The sequence below is a fragment of the Cavia porcellus genome, unplaced genomic scaffold (genome assembly GCF_034190915.1).
Source record: "Cavia porcellus strain 051 isolate PalLab524CR breed Dunkin Hartley unplaced genomic scaffold, mCavPor4.1 scaffold_3, whole genome shotgun sequence".
Classification (NCBI taxonomy): Eukaryota; Metazoa; Chordata; class Mammalia; order Rodentia; family Caviidae; genus Cavia; species Cavia porcellus.
Genome location: NW_026947486.1, coordinates 72,499,644 through 72,524,977, shown reverse-complemented (window position 1 = coordinate 72,524,977; position 25,334 = coordinate 72,499,644). Strand labels below are relative to the sequence as shown.

Sequence of the window (25,334 nt, the reverse complement as noted above, 5' to 3'; positions counted from 1 at the left end):
TCTGGAGATTTCTCAAAAAGTTGGGACTGGAAATCCCATTTATTCCAGCTATTCCACTTCTAGGCATATTCCCAGAAGAACTGAAAGCATCATACCACAGTGATATATGTGCACCTATGTTTATAGCAGCACAATTTGTAATCGCCAGATCTTGGAAACAACCCAAGTGCCCATCAACTGAGAAATGGATAAAAAAGTTGTGGTATTTCTATACAATGGAGTATTATTCAGCTATAAAGAAGGATCACATTGAGATATTTATCAATAAATGGGCACAGCTTGAGACCATACTCATAAGTGAAATAAATCAATCTCACATGTGTGAATACCGAATAGTTTCCCTAATGTAAGTAATGATTCAAATATATAAAAATATGTGGTAATCATGATTCCCCATTAGGTGGCCTTGAAGCCTTATAAAGTTTTCACTCATTAATTAGAAAGGCTTTATTCTGGGCTTCTTGATATGAAAATATTTGAAGCTAGAGTATATGAAGTTTTACCCAAATATTTCAAGGAAAAAGACACTATGGTAACTACTATTAAGTCAGGTTATAAGGTGGTGAAGTACTAGGTTATTGAAACAGTCATGCTGTGACCTCTATTGTAATATTGTTATGTCCTGTTTTATCTCAATCTCCCCCTTATTGTTTCAAAAAAAATTATTTAGTCATTTCTTATGTTTGTCTTAATTAAAGAAAAAATTCAAAAAAATTAGGATATATAAATAGTAACTCTTTTCGATTTCCTATTAACTTGTTTTGAAGTCCTGTAGTACTCCCACGATCTTGTTTTGACTGATTAGACTCTGTTCCATTCTATATGATAGTATCAAGTTTGAAGACATAGGCAACTACTTTGAAGAGAATAAGATTCACTAAAATACCCATTCTGGTTTGACTATTGTCTTCTTTGGAAGTCCTGTAATGTTTACAACGCCTAAGTTTTATTGGTCTTGTTCTCTACTGTTTTGTCCAACTTTATAATATCTAATAAGATAGACAATTCTTTTTAAGGAAAAAAGGGACAACGTTGATAACCATTGTTGATAAACTTGTACTCTGTTCTACACCATGTGCTACGTCTATCCTTGGTATTGACTGACAGCTTTGTTTTGCCATATTTGACTGTATTCTTCCCCCCCCCCCAAAGAAAGTAATAAGCACTAAGGAGTAATAAAATCCAAGATGTGTAAATTTTGTTGTAAAAAAGAGAGGGGGAAAAAAAAAAGAAAAGGAGCTCTAACGGATATAACAGCAAGTGTGTTTGGGGGTGTTAAATAGCTGTCTTTATCAATGTTTTTGGAACATTGAACACAGCTGTTTGCAGTCTCCCTGTTTGAATGTCCACCTTGTGTTCTTTGATACTGTGATTTGAGGAACTATTTTCAAGAAAATAGTGTGTAATCTACTAGCAGGTAATTTCTTACTGTTATGGTTTTTTGTTTTGTTTTGTTTTGTTTTGTTTTGTAGTTCTGTATTGCGTGTACCCTTACGCCGCTTTGGTTTGTTTTGTGTTTTTCTCTTTTTCCTCTTAAATAAAAAAAAAAAAGAAACTTAGTAGTCAGCACAATGATAGTGAAAAGTTGTGAAACATTTTAAGAGGTTGTGTTTAGTAGATGGTGAATAGGTCAGTGGAGGCATTATTTTATTAAGGTACTAATGTTTCTTTTGTGTGATCCCAGGTATTGCTCATGTAGTGTGTTACAGAAAGAGTGAATCTCATCTCTGAATTTCTGTGGGTATGTGTTATCTCTCTTTTGTACACATTACTCTCTTAATGCCATTTGCAATATGTCATACAGCCCAGGTGGCCCTTACTAGGAAACCACTACCATATGCTTGAACTTCAAGATCCATAAGCTGAATTAATATCTCCTCTTTATAAAGTACCTAGCCTCCAGTATTTTTCTATAACAGTTGAGAACCAAGATACCAACCAAGTTAACATACAGGACCAAATATGCAGTGGCTCAGATCAGTTTTCCTGGAAAGCTGACCGGAGGATAGAGTTTGCATCTAGGGACTTTATTGTGAATTACCAACAACATCAATATTTGTAGAATTAAGGATTAATCAGAGGGAGGAGTTTGGTTCTGATAAGTTTCTACAGGGACTTAATGATTTCATAGAGTACTCTGAAGTGGTAATAACCTTTCAGAGTATTCCCACCTATAGGAAAGTAGGTTTATCACGACAGTAAACACTGGATACAACTTGTCCATTGGGTTTGGACATAATTTAGGTCTAAGTACCTCTCTAGAGAGAGAGTCTCAGAATGGGACTAAGCTGAGAGTACTCAACTGTAAATACAGATGCTCCTCAACTTATTGTGGGGTTACTTGTCATTAAAATTATTGGTTGATAATGTTATAACTCAAATACACACGCAGTATATAAAATCATAAAGCTAAAAATCATAGATCATGCTTTTGTAAGTCAAAAATATATACATAATAGCTGTGAGAATGAGCATCTCAATCCTAACAGAGAGCCTGAGTAGATGTACCCCATTTTCCCAATTCCCAGTCCCATTTTCCCAATATGGTTTACTCTTTGTACTCCTTCAATTCATTTGTCCAATATAGTACATTCTGAAAATAATTATCCTGGAATTCTTGTTGATCCCTTAACAGAATTCACAAAATGAAGATTAGTGGGATTAATCACAGCCCTTCAAACAGAAACTGATCTGACAGTCATAATTCACAACTGTATCTTTCTATTGCTATTTCACAATGAGCTAACATTTTTATTGTTCTAAGCAGCCTATTTGATGCAGGAATAGTAATTAGACCTTCATCTCTCAAAAGTCTGAGCCTCTCCTCATTAACTTCTTCTCACCCCATAAATGAAACAATTTTTCATTTACCAAAAGAAATGAGCAACAGTAACAAGAGACAGTCTAAGTACACTGAGTATGATATATATTCTTCTCCACTTTTCAATGAAGTTCTATGGGCTTGTGATCAGGATTCAGTACATTAGGCTTGCCAAAGTAGTGTGTCCTTTTCCTGTGTTTATTTAGAATGAGAAACCTGAAAACCCTGAAGTGTGCTAAGACATTTCCCATAGTACAGGAAACCCCTTTCTGTGAGTTAGGATCTCTAAATGTGTCAAGTCCAGATTTTCAGAAACTTAGTGTATTCTGATAAATTCATCATAAAATGGAAATACTGTAAGTTAAAAATGAATTTAATACATCCAACCCATTGAACATCATAACCTTGCAACACAGGAGAGTATCAGTTGTTTATCTATAGCTCATTTCTGTTCTAAAGTATCATGAGAAGATAGTAAGCTGCATATTAGCTTGAGAAAATCAAAATTCAAAATATGCAGCATAATTTCTTCTGAATGCATGTAGTTTTTCATGATTATAAAGTTGAAAATCATAATTCAGGAACCATCTGTACACATTTTCCCAATTGAATGTTTTAAAGTTTATGATAAACAGAGCTACTCCACACTTTTAGTCTTTAGCTCTCAGATTCATGTAACCTAAATATGATGTACACAGCAACATATACTAGTCACTGATTTAAGATATATGCTACACACTCATGTAGCACTTCATACCATATCATGCTCAGTATAATAATCACTTTCAAAAGGTTTCTGAATTGCTCTATCAGATCATCAATTTGTGGGCAGTATAATTTGAGAGAATCAGTAGATCTTATGGTAATTCACTACTGCTATACCTACTTTGCTGTAAAATGAATATCATGGTCTGAAGCAACGCTACATAGTATCACATGTCAATTGATCACACACTGTGTAAACATTCAGATAGTGGTAAGGTAAGCATTTAGATGGTGAAGATCTGTAAACAAAAAAGTCACACTATTACTCAGGATATGTATCAGTTGCCATTAACATGAATAAATACCTGTCCAAGAAAGGAGTTCAACGTACTCAATGTGTAGATAAGAGACTGCCTGTTATCCTTGAGGGATGATTGCACATTAGAGACACAGCATCAGTCTTTATAACTCCTAGGTTGGACTTTTTGCAGGGAAAATACCTAAATCAGTCATCCTAAGTGAAACTCTATTCCATTTTGCCCATGACTAGCCTCTATTCCTGTTACCTAGGATATTCCATTTATTTATTTTATGTCCACACTCGGAGTGTCAATATCAGATGTTAGGTAATGTCAACTAGCCAAATCATTATGTCTACTTTCTTATTAGCATTTTCTCATGACTGAAGATAGCTGGAAGACTTACAACTTAAAATCATCACAGATGATGACACTTCTAGAGATATAGCCACACTATCTTTGGTATATCACATAATATTTGCTGAGAAGTCTTATAATTGACTTTTCCATCTTTCACAGCCATGAATTCTTATATGCTCTCAACTCACACCACTTATTTTTTTTTTCAGAAAAATTGAATGACTGTATGCAATACTCAAAGGTCTCTCCACTAGGGAAATTTCCCTTTAAATCTATGTTTGGGCTCAAAGTATTCCTGGGAAGTGTTATAGGACATTAGAGATTCACTTTGGTTTTGCAGTGATGTAATGAATGAAGTTTGGCCTTTTTTTCACCTATTAGCCAATTATAAGAGAAGCTCTATCACTATAACTATGGTAATAGCTCATTTTGTTGCTACAAAAATATATGATGCTTGGCAATTTGTACAGAAGATAAGTTAACTAAGCACAGATTTGGAGGCTGAAAATTCATGATTTGTCAACCCCATCTGTTTGGGGTTTTGTGAGAGTTTTTCAGTGGAGATTGCATCACAATGGCAGTATTCTATCAGAGGATAAGATGAGATGCCTCAGAGATTCGAGGACCAGGCTTTCTCTTTTAAAAGCTACTTATTCTTTCAGGAACTTACTGAGACTCCAGAACTAATTTAATCCTTTTTGATGGACGAATAGAACCTCCAATGACCTAATCACCTTTTACTAGAACCCATCTATGAAACATTCTACTACCTCATTACCACCATATGGGGGGATAAAGATTCCAGAAAACGAATCTTTTAGGGACATATTCAAACCAAATTCTATCCACAGCAATGATCATCGACAATGTAACTACAGTATGTATTGAGAAAATACAGGGATAACAGGGAATAGGTAACAAAAAGATAACATGGAAATTTTATCCATTTACTCATGTCACCTACTTTTAGCTTCTGGTCCTGCTCATAATCAATCCCAGATGTAATACACTCTTGATATAGTAAATTTCTTTTTTCTTTTTTTTTTTTTTTTTTTTTGTCTTTTTCATTTTTACCGGTACCAGGGATCGAACTCACGACCGCCTGCTTGCAAGGCAGGTGCTTATGCCGCTGAGCTATATCCCCAGCCCCTTGATATAGTAAATTTCTTCTTGACTCATCATACATTATAGTACAACATATGATTTCTTACAACTCAGTTTATGGTGGGTAGTTCTAAATATTTGATGTTCTACAATGAGTTATCCAAGTACACCAGGGCTCAGAAGCATGAAAGAAACTCATTTTCAAATGGTACATAATTTCTCATTGAAGGTGATATGACTTTGTTCCAGAACGCATATCTAAATGTGGTTATCTTCCTGGAAGTTGTAATAAATGTCATATACATCTCCATCTCTGTTACTTTGAATAATCTGGAGTTTTCCAGGTCATATATGTCAAGAAACATGGCTACTTACACAGTAGCTTGGGCCCTGAAAGAGCATTTTCTGCTCTGAGTCCTATGAAGTTGGCAGCCTTTTTGTGTCATCTGATAAGATAATGAAGTGGCATCTTAAAATGCAGAATATGCTACATCTAGAACTCCCACCAGGCATTGATCTCTTATTAATAGTGAGATATAAGCAAAATAGGTTATTATTTATTTTGAAAACGTTTTCCAAACAAGTCCTAGATCACTGAATCATAAAATCTTTAATAATGTTTTGGAGTTTTGCTTCTTCTCCTCCTCCTCTTTCTTCTTTACCCAAATTATATAACATCTTTACTATGCATAGATCCTCAAATTGATATTTAACACTTACATTTTTAAGATTTTATTGGTATGTGTGTACAATATATAATGAGAGATTTTTTTCATCTTTATGGAGTTTATCTCTCATCTTTTGATGTTTGCATAATTTAATAATGCTTTCACGATACTCATCCATTATTTTGCATCTTGCTTGATTAATATGATCTCATTGATAGAGTGTATCAATATGATACTCTGTGGAACATACATAAAATCCAAAATAATTGGAATTGCATTTAAAAAGATAAGTTAATAGTACTTGTGAAAATATAGACCATTAACTATACAAGTGAATGCAAACTTTTCTAATTTTCCTTGGTATGACAGAAAACAAATTCAATAAATCAATGGTCATGCAACAACTTTTAGTCATCAAGTTAATCAGTTCTAGCAAAGACATAAACTTTGATGCAACAGCTATCATTGATGCTTCCTGTTTGTCTATGAGAAATATGAGGTTTTTAAGAAACAGGATAGTGAGCTAAATGGCACATCATAGTAGCCATTTTACATCTGTTTCGTCTTTAAAGAAGGTGGTAATCAGTGCTATTCCACTGTGGTTCTAATATTATTTAATTCATTTGCTATCTAGCTTATACTGAGGAGAGGAGAATCTGAGAAGCTTCCTCAAGGTCTTCCTTATTATGATATGTCTTGTTCTAAAGGCCAAAAACCGAGGGCAAGTTTCATGACAACTACCAACTATTAAACATTTCAATGAGATCTTTTGAGGACTTGATTTAGTCTGTATATTTGCTATAAATTGAATTTGGACTAGAATCCATTTATTACTTGGATCCTATACATATTCACTCAAGTTAAGGGATCTATGATAATGATTATAGTCCTTGGTTGTTAATGCCAACTCAGATTCAAGAGTTCTTGAAATAGTTGTATAGCTCCAGTAATAGTTGATTGATTCTGGCATTCGAGAATTTTAGAAGTGTAATTAAGTTGGCTCAGCAATTTTACACTCTATTGTATAGAGGATCAACTCTATGGCAACTTATCACCTGGATAATATGAAAGGAAAATGAGGAAGGACGGACTTGTTTCTGTTCTTCATAGCAACTACAGTCTTGCTCTTCAACTTTTAATCTTTTTCAACTCCTGACTTCCAGGCACTCTTCGGCTTCCACCTCTGATCCTTCAACCTCTCTCATAGACTCTTCAGTCTTCCAACATAGACTCTTTAACTTTCTCAAAGAGGCTTTTCAATCTTTCATCTCAGACACATTGGCCTCCTGATACGGACTTGCATGAGATACAGCGATGAACTCTAGACCTTGTATTGAAATCTTCAGCCTCTGGTGTGCAGAAACCTTCTGCATGTTTTCTCAACCAACTCTGTTAGTGACCATAATAAACCTATCTTATAATTTCTTATACATTTGTAAATCTTATATTATATCTGGTTCTCTAGTAAAACACTGACTGATACTGGTCCCATTTTCTGGTGTACAAACATCAGAATAAATACTCACAAGTAAATTTAAGGAAGGGTTAGTCAATGTTAGCACTACTGAGATTTTGTGTGGATGATACTTTTGTTTTGCAGGGGAAATCTTGTGCATTGTGAGATTCCAGCAGCATTCTTGGTGACTGTGCACTGCAGGATAGTAGGGTTCCAGTCATAAGGACCAAAAATATATAGAATTATTGCCACATGTACTTTGTGAAGTAAAATCATTCCTAATTGATAACCAATGATTTAGGCAAAGAATGGGATATTAAGTTGAATATTGTAAATATTTGCTATAGTAGTTCAAGTATTTGTCATTTTTAACACTTGATCATTTCTAGTCCTAAAACTAGGTAAGGTAGTATGATATTTTTATGTCTGTGAACACCTACAGTCTTCTGATGGATTATCTTGATTATTCTTCATTGCATAGATCAGAAATCATTAAACATTTTGTATGAACATTGATACAAAAATTCATCAATAATATACTAGTGTCTTAGTTACTTTCTGGTTGCTAGAACACAACACTCAACATCTACAATTTAAATGGAAATTCTTTTGTTGTTGTTCATGATTAAAAGCACCAGTAATACTCATTGCAAAAACTCTGAGGATGCCTTGAAATTTCCTTCATCTGATAAAGTAGTTCAGTGACAATAATCTCAAAAGTTTTGAAAGTCTCAGTAGATGAACTAAATGTAGGGAAATTTTCTGCTAGAGAATGGCACATATAGTCTCAGGTCCAACAGCCAATATATTTCTTGCTCCCAATTGAAACCTCTTGAACCTAGACCTAACTTAGCATTTCAATCATCATTTTGGGCTTCTGAGTTCTAACAAAAATCCCCCATCAACTTTGCTTACATAATTCTAGTGTTTCTCTATCTAGCATCTCCAAACTTCCAAACTCCTGTGAACTAGTTCCAAAGCCTTCTAAATCACATAGGTATAATAAGACCAGTAACTTCATTCCTAGCACCAGGATTGGTTGTAATTACTTTCTTATCTCTGGGACACAATAACCAAAATGTACAGATATAGTCTATGATGGTCCATCTCGAAGATAAAATGACATGATGAAGGACACAGTGAAGGAAAGCTGTTCCTGTCATTGTGGCCAGGAAGCAAAGTGAGAAACAAGAAGTCAAGAAGGGAGATACATCCTTCTGCATCAACTCTCAATGATTTACCTCCCTTGACCAGTTTCTATCTCCTCATATCATGTCAGCTACAGCATCCCCAAGATTCAATGACCTTGAAAAAGTCCCACATATTAGTAAAACAGACATTTGAGGGATAGTCCTGATTCAAAACTTAGCAACTAGAAAACCAAATTCAAAGTCATATTAAAAGGATCACACATCATGATCAAATGGGGAAAATTATTTTTGACTACTCATGTTTTTCCTAGGGATGTTATGGCCTATTAAGCATTATTTTTTTCTAATGACAAAGTAGCACCATTTGGTACCTATTGTGTTAGGAACATCTCTTTGTGACTATCAGTGGGTCTAGTTTTGTAATTGCATTTTCCACTACCATCCCAACACAAAGAAGACAGTCCTTCTTAAGCATTTCAAGAATGCTAGATCCCATTCTCAGCAGCATATTCCCTATTGCTTTGGTAAATACAATGCTTTCTTGGTCTTCTTATAGAATTTATTCAACTGGAAAAATTTAGCCTCCAGTAATAGTCACACTCTAACATACCCAATTCTCTGATATTTCTGGGTGTTGGGAGCCTTTGAAGCTGGAAATTAAACACTCATGTAGAGCTTTGACATGGCCAGGACATGGCCGAACTAAGAACAAAGAGATGCCTCAAAGGGTAAGACAAGGCCACAGCTGAAGACACCTGGCTCCAACTCCAATTAATAATATAGAGATTATAGCTGCAGGCATTTCACTTTTCAGTGAAAGTCAGCCTGATGACTTTCTCCTAAAACACCTTTCCTAAATTAACATAATCTGTTACTTGGAAAAGTCCTTGAACGACTCCCAGGATCATGCTCAGTTTCCTGCACTTTCAGTCTAAACCTTTCCTTGTTTGAAAAACTAAATAAATACGGGCTGCCCAGAGACATTCCTTGTCTTAACTTCCAGAGTCTTGAACTCTGCTAGAGGGTTTTGATCCTCCTGGAGCTGTAAAATCATACCACTTTGCTCATTTATTTAAGCCTTCATCTTACACTGTTTTGGGAGATTGGGGATCTTGGCCTGGTCCCCAGTATCTGGGTCTTTACTTTAACTGACTCCTATATTATGTTTGCCCTAAATTCTTTACTTCACATTAGCCTAAGCTTATTCTAAATTTCTAAAAGCCACCACAGCAAATTTTTTGCATTGCTCCTCTAGACCTTTCCGTCATAGTAAGCCTTGGATCAATGAAGAATATGAAGAATATTCCCATATCAATATTCTAAATATTCTCCTCTTCTCTTCTTTGCTCTCCTCTCCTCTTCTTTTCTTTTTTCTTTTTTCCTTTCTCTTCTCTTCTTTCTTCTCTAGCTCTAGCTCTAGCTCTGTTCTGTCTATCTCATCTCTAATCATCTTTATCTCCATTGTTGGTCACTGAATGTAAGGGCATGTCCCCAATTTTAATTTTTTTAAAATTTTGAGACAGACATTTTATAAGATGCTAAGTCATCAGGCTGGGCTCTATTGGTCTTACATCTTTTTGAAATCTTTTATTCTCCTTCCCCTGTAGTAGTCAATTTTCCCATCACTGAAAACATTACCCAAATCCTACGACTTTATTAATGAAAGCACTAATTTGGCTCACATCTTCAGAATATTTGGTTCATGGTCTACTGGTTCCAAGGCAGGAACATCATAATAGAAGAATATGGTGCATGTTTTGCTTACATTCACCTAGTTTGTGGTGAATGTAAGCAAAGTATAACAACAGTGCCAGAGATGAAAAGACCAAGGATCACATATAGTGCCAAAGTCCACATCTCCATGACACACATATATACACACAGATATGTGCCTTACTAATTCTCTAGGCAGCTCATATGCCAATTAATTTGATAATTAAGTTTAACTGTCATACATTTCCACCTTGATCCAGCACTCTCATAATTAATTCTCACGTATGTTCTCCATGTTCCATCCAATATGATATACTAGGTTTTTGCTTTATAGAGTATAGTCATCTTTCATCCTTGGCCACTTTGTACATGCTATGATTTGGTCTTATTTTCTGATTTGGATACAAGGAAGAAAAGTAAGAGTATATCATAAAGAAATAAAACAAATTTTGCAAGGAAGAATTTTGCTCATCATCTTCAATCAAAGGAGGGACATTAATCTTTAATATGGAGTGAGTCAATACACAGGACAAGAAGATTTCTGGGAAACTGAGAATTTAAAAACTTTTCAAAATGTTTTGACCTTTTTGTTCCCATAGCAAGTTCCAGAACTCCTTTATAGTGAAGACTCCCAGTTTGACGTACAGTACTTTCTGTGACAGAAATCAACAGTCTATGGAGCACGGCTATACATGTAACTAAATTTTGAGCCTGACCTTTAGTTATTTTTTAAACTACTCTGATTACTGGTGTTAAAAGTATTTTTAAAGAATCTACTCTGTCAAGACATTTTTATTCTAAATTACAATACAAATCACTTTTCTAAAATTTTAATCCTTTTTGTTGGTATATCATTGTGATTCATAAAGATGACATTCATTTTGGGAAATTAATACATATACACATATCATTTTAATCAGTGTTTCTTGCCCTCAAAATCAAGCAAAAATCTGATGTTATGGAGACAGCATTAGAAGAAAAAGCCTCAAAAGGAGGAAATAAAATATTGTTATCTTCAAGATACATGAATAGCAAGGATGTAATAGTCCCAAACTGAAAAGAACTTTAATTTTAATCAACACTAGCAGTGATTAATAAATTGTTAAAGTCATAAAATACAGTATTATAATAACAATTAAATTAAATATATAGTGCTACACTAAACAATACATATGAATCCTTCAAATATAATGGGCAGAAGAAGCCAAGTGCGGAGGTATAAAAGTAAGAAAGACGCAACTTTGCTTTTATAAGTCTTGAGACTGGTTACTACGGAGAAAAAATGATTTTTAAGTTTAAAGCTCAGTGAGACTTCTAAAGTCCTTGAAATAATTTCAAGGTTTTTTTTTTTTTTTTTTTTTGTTTTTTTTTTTTTTTTTTTGTCTTTTTTGTTTTTATCGGTACCAGGGATCGAACTCAGGACTGCCTGCTTGCAAGGCAGGTGCTTGTACCGCTGAGCTAAATCCCCATCCCCTTCAAGGTTTTTTTTTAAACTTAAGTTCTTAGAAACAGAATGTATCTGAAAAGACATTCTTTTTTAAAGTGAATAAATAGCACAAGAGTGATACAAAATTTCAAGACAACAATGATTTTATATTGCATATTTTTTTTCTTCAAAATAGTTACTCATATTAGTAAATATAGGCATGCAAAATTTATCAAACAATATAAACACTAACTCTTCCTTTCAATAAACTAATAGAATGGTACTGTAAGTGAAACGCTCAATTTGATTTCTGAAGTACTAAAAATGTTTTTAATTTCTGACTAGTTTGTTGTGGTTTATAAAGAGACACATTTATTGTCTGCATAATTTTCTGTATGTATATTATACTTAAATAAGAGCAATTTATTTATAAAAATTTAAAACCTACTAGTTATATGTGAAACTCTTTCAATTAGGGGCATATAGTCTACAGAACTGAAATTAGACAAAATCATAGAATTAGAAAATCATTTTACTTCTTTTCTAATTTGAATGCCTACTTTCAAAAGTTTTATTCTATATAGTGCTAGAAGTTCTTGCTCAAGTAAGAGAAATAAATAAAAGACGTCCAAATTGGAAAAGAAGTCAACCTCGTAGAAAATGTCAAAGATTGATCAAACATGCTTAGAGATAATAAATGAATTCAACAAAATTGCAGAATACAAAATCACCATAGAAAACTCAGTAGCACTGCTACTTGTATGTATGAAATTATGTGAGATAGAACTCAAGAAATAGTCATAATCTAATTTATGACTATACAAATACCTAGGAAAAAATGGAAGGTCTCTACAATGAAAGCCATAAAACACTGATAAAATTAATTCAAGAAGACACAAAAATTGTGGCAATATTCATATTTCTTGATTGGAAGAATCAATATTGTTTAAATGTCCAGCCTACCCAAAGTGATATGTGGATTAATTTCAAACATCAATGATGTTCTTTTCATAACTAGAAAAATTCTGAAATTTATAAGGGAACATATATGTACAAATATTCACACATATGTAGTTATCAGTGCCATCTAGAACAAAAGAACAAAACAGGAGGTATTATAATACTTGCTTCAAAATATACTACAAATGTTTAATAACTAAAACAGCATGCTCATATCATAAAAACAGGCACACAAATGAAACAGAATAAACAATCTATAAGTAAACCACATATAAACACCTAATTTTCAACAAACATGCCAAGAACACATATTAGGAATGACTTTCTATCAAATAAATAGTCTTCAAAATGCGAACTAACATCCAGAATAGTTAAACTAGACCCTTGGTGTGATTTACACCTAAAACATGTCCACAAATATGTCTCATTTTTCAGAGGTGGATCATTTGGATCAGAGGGACACTATACTCATCTGTAGAACAATCCATGGGTGAGTTCATAGCTGAATGTGTTCTGAGGCAAGACCTAATAAAAAAAAGAAGTGGACCGCTGATTGTGTGACCTGGAAGATGGTATTGTCCCTGGATCCTTCTCCCTGTTCTTGACTGCAACAGGTTGAGAAGCTTTCCTTCATCAGGCACTTCTGCCATGCCATTTCTACCTTGACACCATGAGCTAAACGCTTTGAAACCATAAGCCAGAACAAGTGCTAGTCTTCTATATTGTTGATCTTGGAATTTTTGTCACAGTGATGGAAAACTGATGATACCTCTTGCAGTTACAAAATTCAATTCAAATGATTTAAAGCTCAATATTTTTGCCAGTATCATGCTGATTTTATCACAGTAGCAATAAAATATAATTTCAAGTCAGACATTGTGATGCCTCTAGCTTTTCCTTTGCTGTCTAGTATTTTCTTTGCTATTCTAGGATTATTCTGGTTCCAAATGAATTTTAGCAATGTTTTCTCTAGATGGGCAGGGTATGCTAATGGTATTTTAGTCAGGTTTGCATAAATATGTATAACAATTTTGGAAGTATGGCCATTTTCATTAGGTTGGTTCTTCCTATCTATAGCAAGGTTTATCTTTCCATTTTTTTATATCCTCTTTGATATCCTTTTTCAAAGTATAGATCTTTTACTTCCTTTGTCAGATCAATTCCTCACAATCTCATTTTTTGGATACTATTGGAAAGAGTATGTTGTCCCTAATTTTTCTCCTACTGATTTTATTGTTTGTGTACAGGAGTGCTACTGATTTTTGAATGCTGACTTTGTATCCAGATACACATATAAATTTGTTTATTAAATCTAGAAATCATTTGATGGAATTTTGGGGTCTTCCATGTAGAGTATCATTTCATCTGTAAAAAAAAAATGATAATTTAACTTCTTTTATTATCCTTATTCCTTTCCTTTTTCTCTCTCTTGTCTAATTGCTCTGGCCAATGTTTCCAGAACTATATTGAATATGAGTGGTAATAGTGGACATCCTTGTCTTGTTACTCATTTTAGAGTAAAAATGTCAGTATACGTCCTTTTAGTAGGATGTTGGCTATTGGCTTGTCATTGATGACTTTTATCAGATTGAGATAAAGACCATCTAACTCTGATTTTCTGTAGGGTATTTATCATGAATGAATGTTGGAATTTTTCAGAAGATTTTTCTAAATTTACTGAGATGGTCACTTGATTTTTGTCTTTGGCTCTGTCGATATGGTATATTACATTTATTAATTTGCATGTGTTGAACCATCCTTTCATTCCTAGAATAAAACTCACTTGGTTATGGTGTATAATCTCCCTGATGATTTGCTATACTCTGTTTCCTGTTATCTTAAAGAGGGCTTATTCTTCTATGTTCATTAAGGAAATTGGATTGTAGCTTTTTTTTTTTTGGTTGGGCCTTTCTGTGGTTTTGATATAAGGGTAATACTTGCTTCTACTAATGGGTTAGGGAGTATTGCTTCTTCACTTTTATCGAGGAATTTGAAGAGTATTATATGAGGATCAGTGAAACACATTAGAAAATGCAAACACAGCTACAAACACACTCAACCACCTTATCTTTGAAAAAGGGGCCAAACATATTCACTGGAAGAAAGATAGCCTCTTTAATAAGTGGTGTTGGAAATATTGGCTCTCTATATGCCAATGACTAAAACTAGAACCATGCCAATCTTCATAAACTAAACCAAAATCAAAATGGGTCAAAAATATAATTATTACAAGAGAAAGAATAAATCTACTGGAAGGGCTAGTAGATAGAAACCTTGAAGTCATAGGCATAGGAAAAGAGTTCATGGACAAAGCCTACCGCACAGGAAAAATTTCAAAGCATCAACAACTGGGGTCTCCTCTTATCAAAAAGCTTTTCCATATCAAAAGAAATCACCAACAGATTGTGAAGACAACCCACATAGTGGGGAAAAAATTAGCCTATTGTTTCTCAGACCAAAGATTTCTACATAAAATACATAAAGAACTGAAAAAAATCAGACCCTCAAATTCACAGATCCAATCCAAAAATGGGCTTCTGAGATAAATATATACTTCTCAGATAAAGAAATACAAATGGCATATAACGGTATGAAAAAAAAGTGCTCAATATCATTGATCATTGCAGAGATGTAAAATGAAAAACACTGAGATCCTATCTTACTCCAAAAGAATGGCAATCATCAAAAATTCAAGCAATAACAAATGCTAAAGGGGTTGTGGGGAAAAAGGAACTCCTCCCCACTGTTGGTTGGAGTGAAGACTCATGCAACCACTGTGAAAATCAGTTCTTCCTACAACTAGGATTAGATGTCCCATTGGACCCAGTTATTCCCCTTCTGGGTATTTTCTCAGGTGAATTAAAAATATCATACTTCAGTGATATATGTGCACAAATGTTTATAGCAGCACAATTTGTAATAGCTAAACCTTGGAAACAACTGAAATGCCCATCAACTGACATATGGATTTGAAAAATTGATTGTTTATACAATGTAACATTACTTAGCCAAAAAGAAGGATAAACTTGAGATATTTAGAGGTAAATGGATGCAAATTGAGACCATACTCTTAAGTGAAATAAATCAGACTCACGCGTGTAAACATTGTATTGTCTCTCTGGTGTGAGAAAACTGACATAATAAATAAGTTCTAAAAAGTACAATAGATATTGTGAAATGGAAAGAAATTATTCTCAAAAAGCAACTTGGATGGGCTAAAGAGGAAAAGAAAGAAAGGGAAAAGAAAAAAATCAAGTCAATTATACAGTTAGTGTCTCTTAGTTCAGTGGAACAAAAGATTTGTACTAATATCAATTGGAGAAATTTTACGTCCATATCTTGTACTCTGAATAAGTACTTTAAATATAACAATATGCAATATATGGACTATTGTTATTCTCCTATTATTTTATTATAAAATTTTGATTTATTTTTCTATTCCATAAAATAAAAAAGAATTAAATTTATATATAACACTCAAAACAAGGAAGTTATTGGAAGAAAATATAGGGAAAATGCTTCAGGGCACTTGGGCATGGGCTTTTAGATAAAATGCCCAAACATAAGAAACTAAAGCAAAGATAGACAAATGGGATTGCATCAAACTAAAAAGTTTCCATACATCAAAGGAAAACAGAGTGAACAGACAACCTCGAGAATGAGAGAAAATATTTACAATCTTCATCTGGCAAGGGACTGACAACCAGAATATAGAAAGAATATAAAAAAAAACAATAGAGAAAAATCTTTAAAATAATGAACAATAGAACAAAATAGGAATACAAAGTCATATAAATGGTTAAGAAGTAGATGAAAAAATATTTAGCATCACTAATTATCATGGAAATGCAATAAAAAAACGCAATTAGATACTGTCTCATCTCACTAAGAATTAGTTATTATTATTATTACTTTTGGTACTGGAAATCAAATTCATGACCTAGCGCTTGCCAGACAGGTACTTATGGTGCTGAGCCAAATTCATGGCTCTAACAGTGTTTATTATTTGAAAAAAAAAATAATAAAGATAGAATAATAAGACCTAGCAAAGATGTTGAGAAAAGGGAACCCTTGAGGATAATGTAAAATAATCATTATAATGTATTGTTTGGTGATGCCTCAAAAATGAAAGTAGAACTTTTCTCTGATCTAGCAGTCCCACATTGAATATATGAACAGAGAAAGTGAAAATTATCAATTGAAGACACATCTGCAGTCCTGTATTTATTATGCCACTATTCACAGTGGTGAAGAAACAAATATGACATAAGCATGCATCAAATGATGAAAGGAAAAGAAATGTGGTACTTATATAGACTGGCAGGGTATTCAGCCACAAAAAGAATGAAATCAATCATATGCAACAGCCTGGATGGAGTTAGAGATTGTTATGTCATGTGAAATAAGATAAACATGAAAAGACAAGTCCCACATGACCTTATTCATATGCAGAATCTATAAAAGTTGATATCTAGAAGTTCAGAGTAGTTCAAAGTCTAAGAGTGGCTGAAGAATGGGGGAAGAGGAAGATATGGAGTTGTTGATCAATGAGTATTACATTATAATTACCTAACAGTAAGAGGTTATATTGTGTACACTAAGATAAGTACAAATAATAATAAACTATACATTTCAAAAACTAAAAAGAAATACTGTATTCTGAAAATTTTCACCACAAAATAATAAATGTTTGAAATGTTTGCCTTGATTTAAACGTTATACAATGTATACATGCGTAAAAATATCATGTTATCCCATAAATGTGCATCTTTTTATTTTAATGTTTTGTTTAAAAACACTATTATTTTATTTATTTTAATTTTTTTAATTGATATCGGGAATCGAACTCCTGACTGCCTGCTTGCAAGGCAGGTGCTTATGCCGCTGAGCTAAATCCCCAGCCCCAAACACATTTATTTTAAATAAAAAATAAATTAAAAGTGTTCACTTTATGATTTTCCTCACAGGCTTTGCATTAGGATTTAAATATTTCATGCCATATTTTAATTTCTAACATAGATGCTATCAAAATGACATTTAATTGTGCCGTAAATGAACAGAGTATACCTGTTAATTTTTGCATATAGATAAATCAATATTTTTATTTCTTGGCTGGAAATAGTTTGACATACATAGAACATTTCTAGGAGGCAGGAATTAACCTAATGAAATAAAGTTGATTTTCTAAAGTTGAAATCATTACATAGTAGAGTGCACATTTTGAAAACATTTTCCCAATCATATACATAAGTGCATGTTCTCATTATAAGACATCAATTTAATGTGCTTTGTGAAAATTAGCATCAAGAAAAACAGAAGATATTAGAATACAAGTAAATGGAGAATTTGAAAAGGCATATTTTGCCAGTATTCTTCGTACTACTTTTTCTAGAATATTGAATTCCATAAAAATGATCAGAAAATGGACAACATAGCAGGAAGATGTGGGATGTGTGAGGGATATGTATTTGTTTTATAAAGCAGTTGAAGGGTGAAAAGAGAAGTGGCATGAGAATCCAACTACAGATTATTTTAGGAAAAGCATTTTAGAAAATTGGGCATGTAAGCCCTAAATTTTTTTTAAAAAAACTGCTTTGGCCTGCCCTTTAGAAAGTTTTCATGAACACAAAATAATATATACATTTCAGTCTGAAAACTCCTGTTTTAGAAAGCATACATGAATTTCCACTTAGAACCCAGTTGTGTGAATTATCACTGTCAATAGAGTCATATACTTAGAAATCAAGATTGAATAACTCAAGCCCTGTAGACTCAGAACCAATGTGAAGTATGTCCAGAAAGTTTCAGAGAAACCAGAAATAATTCCAAGCGTAGTCCTACCTGCGAGGCAGAGCAGGGAACACAAGGACTTTAGAGTAATGCTCTGGCCCCAGCACTTGCTACTTCTCTTTTCCACTTCCACATTTAAAATATTGTGTCTCCAACTCAGTGCTTGCAGCCCAAAATGGGTGGAAAAGAGGAAGAATGGCCTAAAAACAAGAGAAAAGTTTCTTGCAATGATGTTAAACAACATGTAGCAGCTTCAAATGTGAATTTTCTACACAAAATACCATACGAGGTTACAGCTTGTAAACAATAAGTTGAAGATGTATGGAGCATTGCCAGTGCTTGTTCTCAGAATCTAGAGACAATGTTGCTTCCCTCTCCCTTGCAAAAAGCAAACTGATGGGTGGCAGTTTGCATTTCAAACTGCTTTTCAAAACATTTGCATATGAATTATGCAGAGAAAAATATCTCCTCACCATAGTAAGAATTGATTCTTATTTGGCTGGGATTAATAATTATTATACTAGCCTGGAGGTAATGATAAATATTTATAACCAAGCAACCTCTTAAGGTTTAACTATCACATGGAAGATTTAGCTGTTATTGCTGTGAGAGTAATGCACAATGGATCATAGTACAGAGAGCTAATGTTAAAGTCAAAGACACATTCAAGGAGTTGCTGTAGGCAGGTTGGTTCCTGCTGTGTTTACCCCACAAAAAGAAGACAGACATAGTTTATCTCTAGACAAACAGCAATGCCCTATTGATGCAGCGGGCCCCCAGGCTTTCTCAGTTCTTTTCTTTTGCCTTTCCTTCATAGTCTCATCCAGTCTTGTGACTTCCATATATTTATCCTACATCTTTCTCCAAACACCACTCACATAATCAAATGAGTTTTTGATATTTTCACTTGTAAGTTCAATACACATCTCAAATTCAGTGTGATCAAAACTGAACTGTCAACCTACTTAAAGCATTTGTCTCAAGCACTAGCAACTCCATACTTCTTATGTCTCAGACTCAATACCTTAAAGACATCTTAGACTCATGTTCTCCCTTATAATCATATTCAGTCCGTCAAGAAATCTTGCTGGCTCTACTTTAAAAATATACCCAGAATCTATCCTTCTTTTCTTATATTAATTGCTACCTTTTTGATTTTGACCACCATTATTACTTGCTTCAATTACTCCCCTAGGCTCCTAGCAGGTTTTTTAACTTCTACCCCAAGGAATGCAAAAAAAGCCTAAGTCATATTTGTTCTGCACAGAACCCCTATGCATTTTGCATACTGCTGCTACATAGTAGGCACTTAAATGCCTGCTTCTACAGTTTGGAAATTAAGTGTACTCAATGCCTACATGCTAACAGTTTAGTCCCCATTTTAACACTACTGGAAGGTGGTAGAAACTAAAAGGTGGGACCTATTATGAGGACTTCTAGTCATTTGTCATTGAGGGATACTTCTTTTTTTTTTTTTTTTTTTTTTTTTGTCTTTTTCGTTTTTATCGGTACCAGGGATCGAGGGATACTTCTTGAAGGAGATACAGGGGACCCCAGCCTTTTCCTCTCTCTCTCTCTCTCTCTCTCTCTCTCTCTCTCTCTCTCTCTCTCTCTTCCTCAATGAATAGTTTTTATTTTGCCATGCACTTGCAGCTATGATGTACTGCCTCTCCACAAGACCAAAAGCAATGGAGCCAATTGATCATGAACTGGTATTTCTAAACCAGTAAGCCAAAGTAAAACTATTGTCTTCATAAGGAGATTATCTCAGGTATTTGCTACATTACCGAAAACTAACCAACACCTGCTAAGAAAGATTGTATTTGTCTTCCTCATTTTCCTTTCCAGAGAATCCAGTCCCGTTTTAACTCTCTAAAACTGGGCACCTCAATGATTCATTCAACAAGCACTTGTTTATTAACATCTACTGTATGCATTGAGATCTGTGATAAGCCACTGTCAACAATGCCGAGTGAAATCTCCAAAGTCTCATGCAGATGGCCTAGGTTTAATTTACAATTTAATTGATAAGATCCTAGAACGTTCCAGCCTGAGAATGAGAGGTACAATTTAGGAAGGATGTTTTTGAGTTTCAGTGTGTTTTTTCCTATGATACACTGCCTCAACTTAAAATTAAAAGCACATTAACAAAAAATTTTTGATCGAGACATATGCTTACTTAAACAGAATTTATCTAATATAATTTAAATATTTCCTATTGATTTAGTGTCATTATTAAACATAGTATGATGCTGTCATGTAATTATGCCTTTAAGAAATACCAGGGTAGGTATTTTTATTTCCCCTAGAAAACAAAAGTCCCAGACATCTAAGATTTTTCTTCTCTTCAGTCTTTAGTTTTCAGTTTCCACTTTTATGTCATTTCTTGAAGCTTCAATGTGATTAACTATAAACTTGCTATAGGAGTGGGTCACCATGCTTTGTTCCTTTTCTGTGCTGCTGTTTCTGACCTGCTATGTGCAGAGAGAGGCCACACGTAATTATCTGAGTACTGTATCCAGGATAAACTATATTTCATCGGTTGAGTATGGAGGACTTCTCTTTCTATATAGAGAATAATGGTGTTAGGCCCACAGCAACTATTTTGACTTTTAACAGCCCTTCATTCCTATTCTGCTATGTTCTGTGTTAGAGAATCTGCTGGAAACACAACTACCTGATCATTTCTACTACCCCCATACATGAGATCCTATGCCGTTTGCTGCGTCAGAATGTGTTTTCTAGGTTCCTATTACAGGGTTAGCATTACCTGACATAGCTTCTGCACGTTCTGGTCTCTAACTTCACTCTGACTTGTTCTGCCCCAATCAGATTTTTCTTTTCAGTTCCCTGAAAGTGCCAATGTCTCTTTTGCCTCTTGGACTTCTGTGTATTTTCTTTTCCCTGCATGAAATTCATTTTCTCCCCACAAAGGGGATCTTTAGCATACTGCTACAGATTCTTCTTGCATCATCATGAAACTATTCTCCTTGGGAAGCTTCTTATGACTGTACCCAAGGCTGGATTAGGCACTTCCTTGATGCTTCTTTGTACAACCATAATTATATTCTATGACACTGATTAAAGTTATAAGTAAACTTTGCCAAGATTTAAGCTTCATCAAGAACTCTGTCACCTTTTTACACAGTGTATTATATATAATACATATTTGTTAAATTTCATTAATCTCAACAATGATTTGACTTCAGAAAATATTCTGTATCACGAAGTATTCATGGCAGTAAGATACTAGTCCATATCAGTAGAAAGTCCAGATTGTTTTAAATCTATTTTCTTTTCCCATCTGAGTTATATCATTATCTATATTCATTCATTTTGTTTGTACTTATCAGCATGATTTTCTGCTCTCTATTGCTTCTCAACCTCTAGTCTCTAGCACACTCACAGAAGCTATATTATTGTTCCTGTTCCTGTTCCATGCTTTATGACTGTTCTTTATACCTTGTATTCTCACAGTAACAACCCCATTAAAAAGGTCCATCTTCATTCTTCATATCTCAACAAAATGTTCCAAAAAAGCAAATTCTTAGTTCCTAAGTTGTGCCAAAATATTAATACATAATTGGATAATTAAACTGAAATTACAATTTGCAAAACCATCACATAGAAGCAGTCACTTCCAGAAGATTAAATGCCTTAAACCAGATAAGTAAATCTGGGATACTGAAATTTCAGGCAAACTAACTTCATGTTTAGGAATGAGACTTAAGGGTAAGAGGTTTGGAGTGAGCACTTCGCAAACCACCCAACAGTCTAATCAAGGACTTCCATAATCTCACTGAACTTACATTCTTTGACTAAGAAAACTATAAAAGAAAAATCCAAGTCAGTCATTCTTACTTACCTGTAAGGAATTCAGAACCTCCGTCAAATTAATTTTGCAGATATTGGATAAAGTAGATTTCTAATACCCATTTTCTTGCTGTTCCATTCAATTCAGCATGTCTTGACTGACTGTCTGCCCGTGATGTCCATGATATTGAATAAAAGGAACACATGGGTTAAAATTAATGTTTCTAAAACAACAAATAATTATGTTCTATAATGATTGAAGCAAAGTCCTTTATTAGCCAGAAATGATTTTGCTCCTCATCCACCCTCACCCACCTCCCCAAATATCCCCCACCAGTACCTCTGACTCACCTTATGCCTATACATCTCACCGTGGTCATCTCTTGAATGTCATACTTATGGGTCACTCCTTGAGCAGCTGAACAGTTTGTGTTTAATGTAAAAAGTACATCTTATTTATGTCAATGATGCTGAAGGTTAATGGTCCTTCAGATAATGAGCTTTCATTTAAAAAATACAGCAGCAAAACAAGAACATCTTAAGTTAAAGGCCATTTCAAAAAATGTAACTGAGCAGGGAGTATTTTTGCAGAGAAGCAGTGTTTCAATTTATTTCTTGCTGTAATCTTCCAAATAGTTACAGTTTGTATGCTGTATGCTGCAATCTTCCAAATAGTTATAGTTTGTATCAAGACCTTGATGTTGATGTGTCCTTATCTGTTAAGAATGAATACAAGGCTCCCTAGATCTGTGATCACTAACAAACTATTATGGACTCTTAGAGATTATACTACAACAAAAATGGAATTTATCTCACACATGACTCATCAGTTAGAAATATACATCCCTCTTGCCCTTGATTTAAATGTGGTAATCCTCTCAACCTCAGTTATAAGACAGACAATGTTATGGTTTATACATTGTCTCAACTTCAGAAGTCTAGAAGCTTGACTAAGTGATTCAGCAACTCTACATCCTGAGATGTAGGGGGTAAGCAGTTACAAGTCTAGGATATTGTTCATTGGGTCAATTTGAGAAAGTCGGAACTGTAACTAAGTGACTCAGCAGGAGGCCAGTGTCCCTACTTTGTAACATCCTCATCCTGTGCAAGAGGAAGGCAGGCAGATGGTATGAGTGTTACACCCACCCCAGTGGAGCAGCCAGAATACATTTAAAAGGCAACTGAGGAGAGACTGATGGCTGCTTCTTCAGAAAACCTTCAGTCTTCCTTTTCAAATTGGATATCCTCTACTGCCATCTGGCACAGACTATCCTGCTTCTGCATGGGTCTCTTCAGCCTTACATCATAGACTCTTCAGATCTTCAATCATAGATTCTTCAGTGCTCCATCACAGACTCATCGGCCTCCCCATGTGGATTTGCATGGGACACTGCAGTGAGCTGTAGCCCTTGGCTGGACCCTTCAGCCTCCATCACGCAGGCATCGCCTGGACGCTCCCTTATTCAACCTTGTGGCTGACCACTGAAAACCAATCTTGTAATTTCTTATACAGTTTTATATCTTGTGTTATATCTGTTTCTCTAATAAACTGTCACTGATACGGATAGTCCTTTACCCAGAAAATCCTCCACACATGTAATAGGCAGAAATCATGATGTATTTCTTGTTTACCCTGCAGATATGATGGATCACAGAATCTTACAGGGCTGGTATACTTCCAATTCATGCTAACAGGCATCAATTCAGCCTCTGCTGAAAATATGCACCCATTTTCACTGACTTCTGAGTGTTCTTGTCACTAAGATTGACCTAGAGATAATGTTTACATGAGAAGTGAGCTTACTATCACTTCTCTCCCATCTCTGTCCTTTTCCAATCAGATAACTTTACTTTTCCTTCAGAACACAAAAAAGAAAAACTTAGAATTAAAATGAAAGAACAAAAAAATGAAAGAAAGGAGTTAAGTTGGGTCACAGAGCACACTTGGTGTTTCTATCATGCAACCTTTGAAAAGATACAGCTCAGGAATTTGAATGGTATTTATGTATTTTAGAATATGTAGACAAAGGATTTAAGATATGATAGGATGAAAAACCATGTTGATTTGTCCAGGAATGAGAGATTTTTTGGGACATAGACTTGCAGTGCTAAAATTAGAACAATCCAGGTTTGTCTACTCTAGATGTGGTGAAGGAATTTGGAGAATTGAAAGAGAATGTGCTGTAAAAGTAACTCTAGTCTACATGGGCCCACAGGCTATACTTATCAAATTAATGAAGTTTACTAAAACTTTCCTCAACCTAACCTTATTCTGTCTACCTTTGTGATCTCACTGAGTACTATTTTTTCCTTTGCTTATTCTGCTCTAGCTACAGGTAGCTTTCTGTTTATCCATAAACAGAAAGGGGCCTATTGCTCACTTGACCTGAAAATAGCTTTTCTTTAGAGCTTCATTTGGGTTTTAATTTTCATTTTCGTTCAGGTTTTGAATTTGTTTCTTTATCATCAAAGAGACTTTCTATAACCATTCACTGTGTAGTAGTAACCTTCTACTTCTGCCCAGTTTTTAGCATGTTTACCTCTTTGCTTTCTAGTGCATAGTACTACTACAATTGATCTTGTTAATCTATTAACTAGTTTATTTGCATCTCCAATACTACATCAAAACTCTATAATGGCTAAAGCCATTCTTTTTTGTTTATTGCTCTGTCACCATCACCCAGAACAGTAGGAAAAGCTCGTATCTACCTGATGGATGAAAAACAAATCCAAACAATTGTGCACTAAGAGACCTCTGTCTTTGGAAACAAAATTACAAAGATACTAGGTGAGATCTTGTAGCTCTCATTTGAGAATCATATCTAATTATCTTCTTAGAAAGACATTTACACAAAAGGGATATGAATATTCATCCATCTTGCAAATATTCTCTTAATTTTCTTGATAGTAGATATAGGGTGATAAAATGGATGTAACAATTATTTGGAAGTGATTTCTACTATTTATAGAAGTAGGTTGGAAAAAGAGGAACAGAATTCACTTTGCAATTCCAATGAAAGGGCCATCCTCTTTTGATGAATTGATAATTGCTGTGAAGGAGGGTAAGT

At 34.3% G+C, this 25,334-nt stretch overlaps 1 long non-coding RNA gene across 1 annotated transcript in view; it reads right to left on the bottom strand.

The window, feature by feature from the left end:
* Window positions 1–25,334, bottom strand: part of LOC134475358 (uncharacterized) — a 487,450-nt gene that overhangs the window by 161,764 nt on the left and 300,352 nt on the right. Inside the window, exons 3-4 of the long non-coding RNA XR_010046475.1 lie at window positions 22,319–22,432; window positions 18,505–18,653 (exon numbers count right to left, since the gene is read on the bottom strand). This is a non-coding gene — a long non-coding RNA (uncharacterized LOC134475358). The remainder of the gene's footprint in view (window positions 1–18,504; window positions 18,654–22,318; window positions 22,433–25,334) is intronic.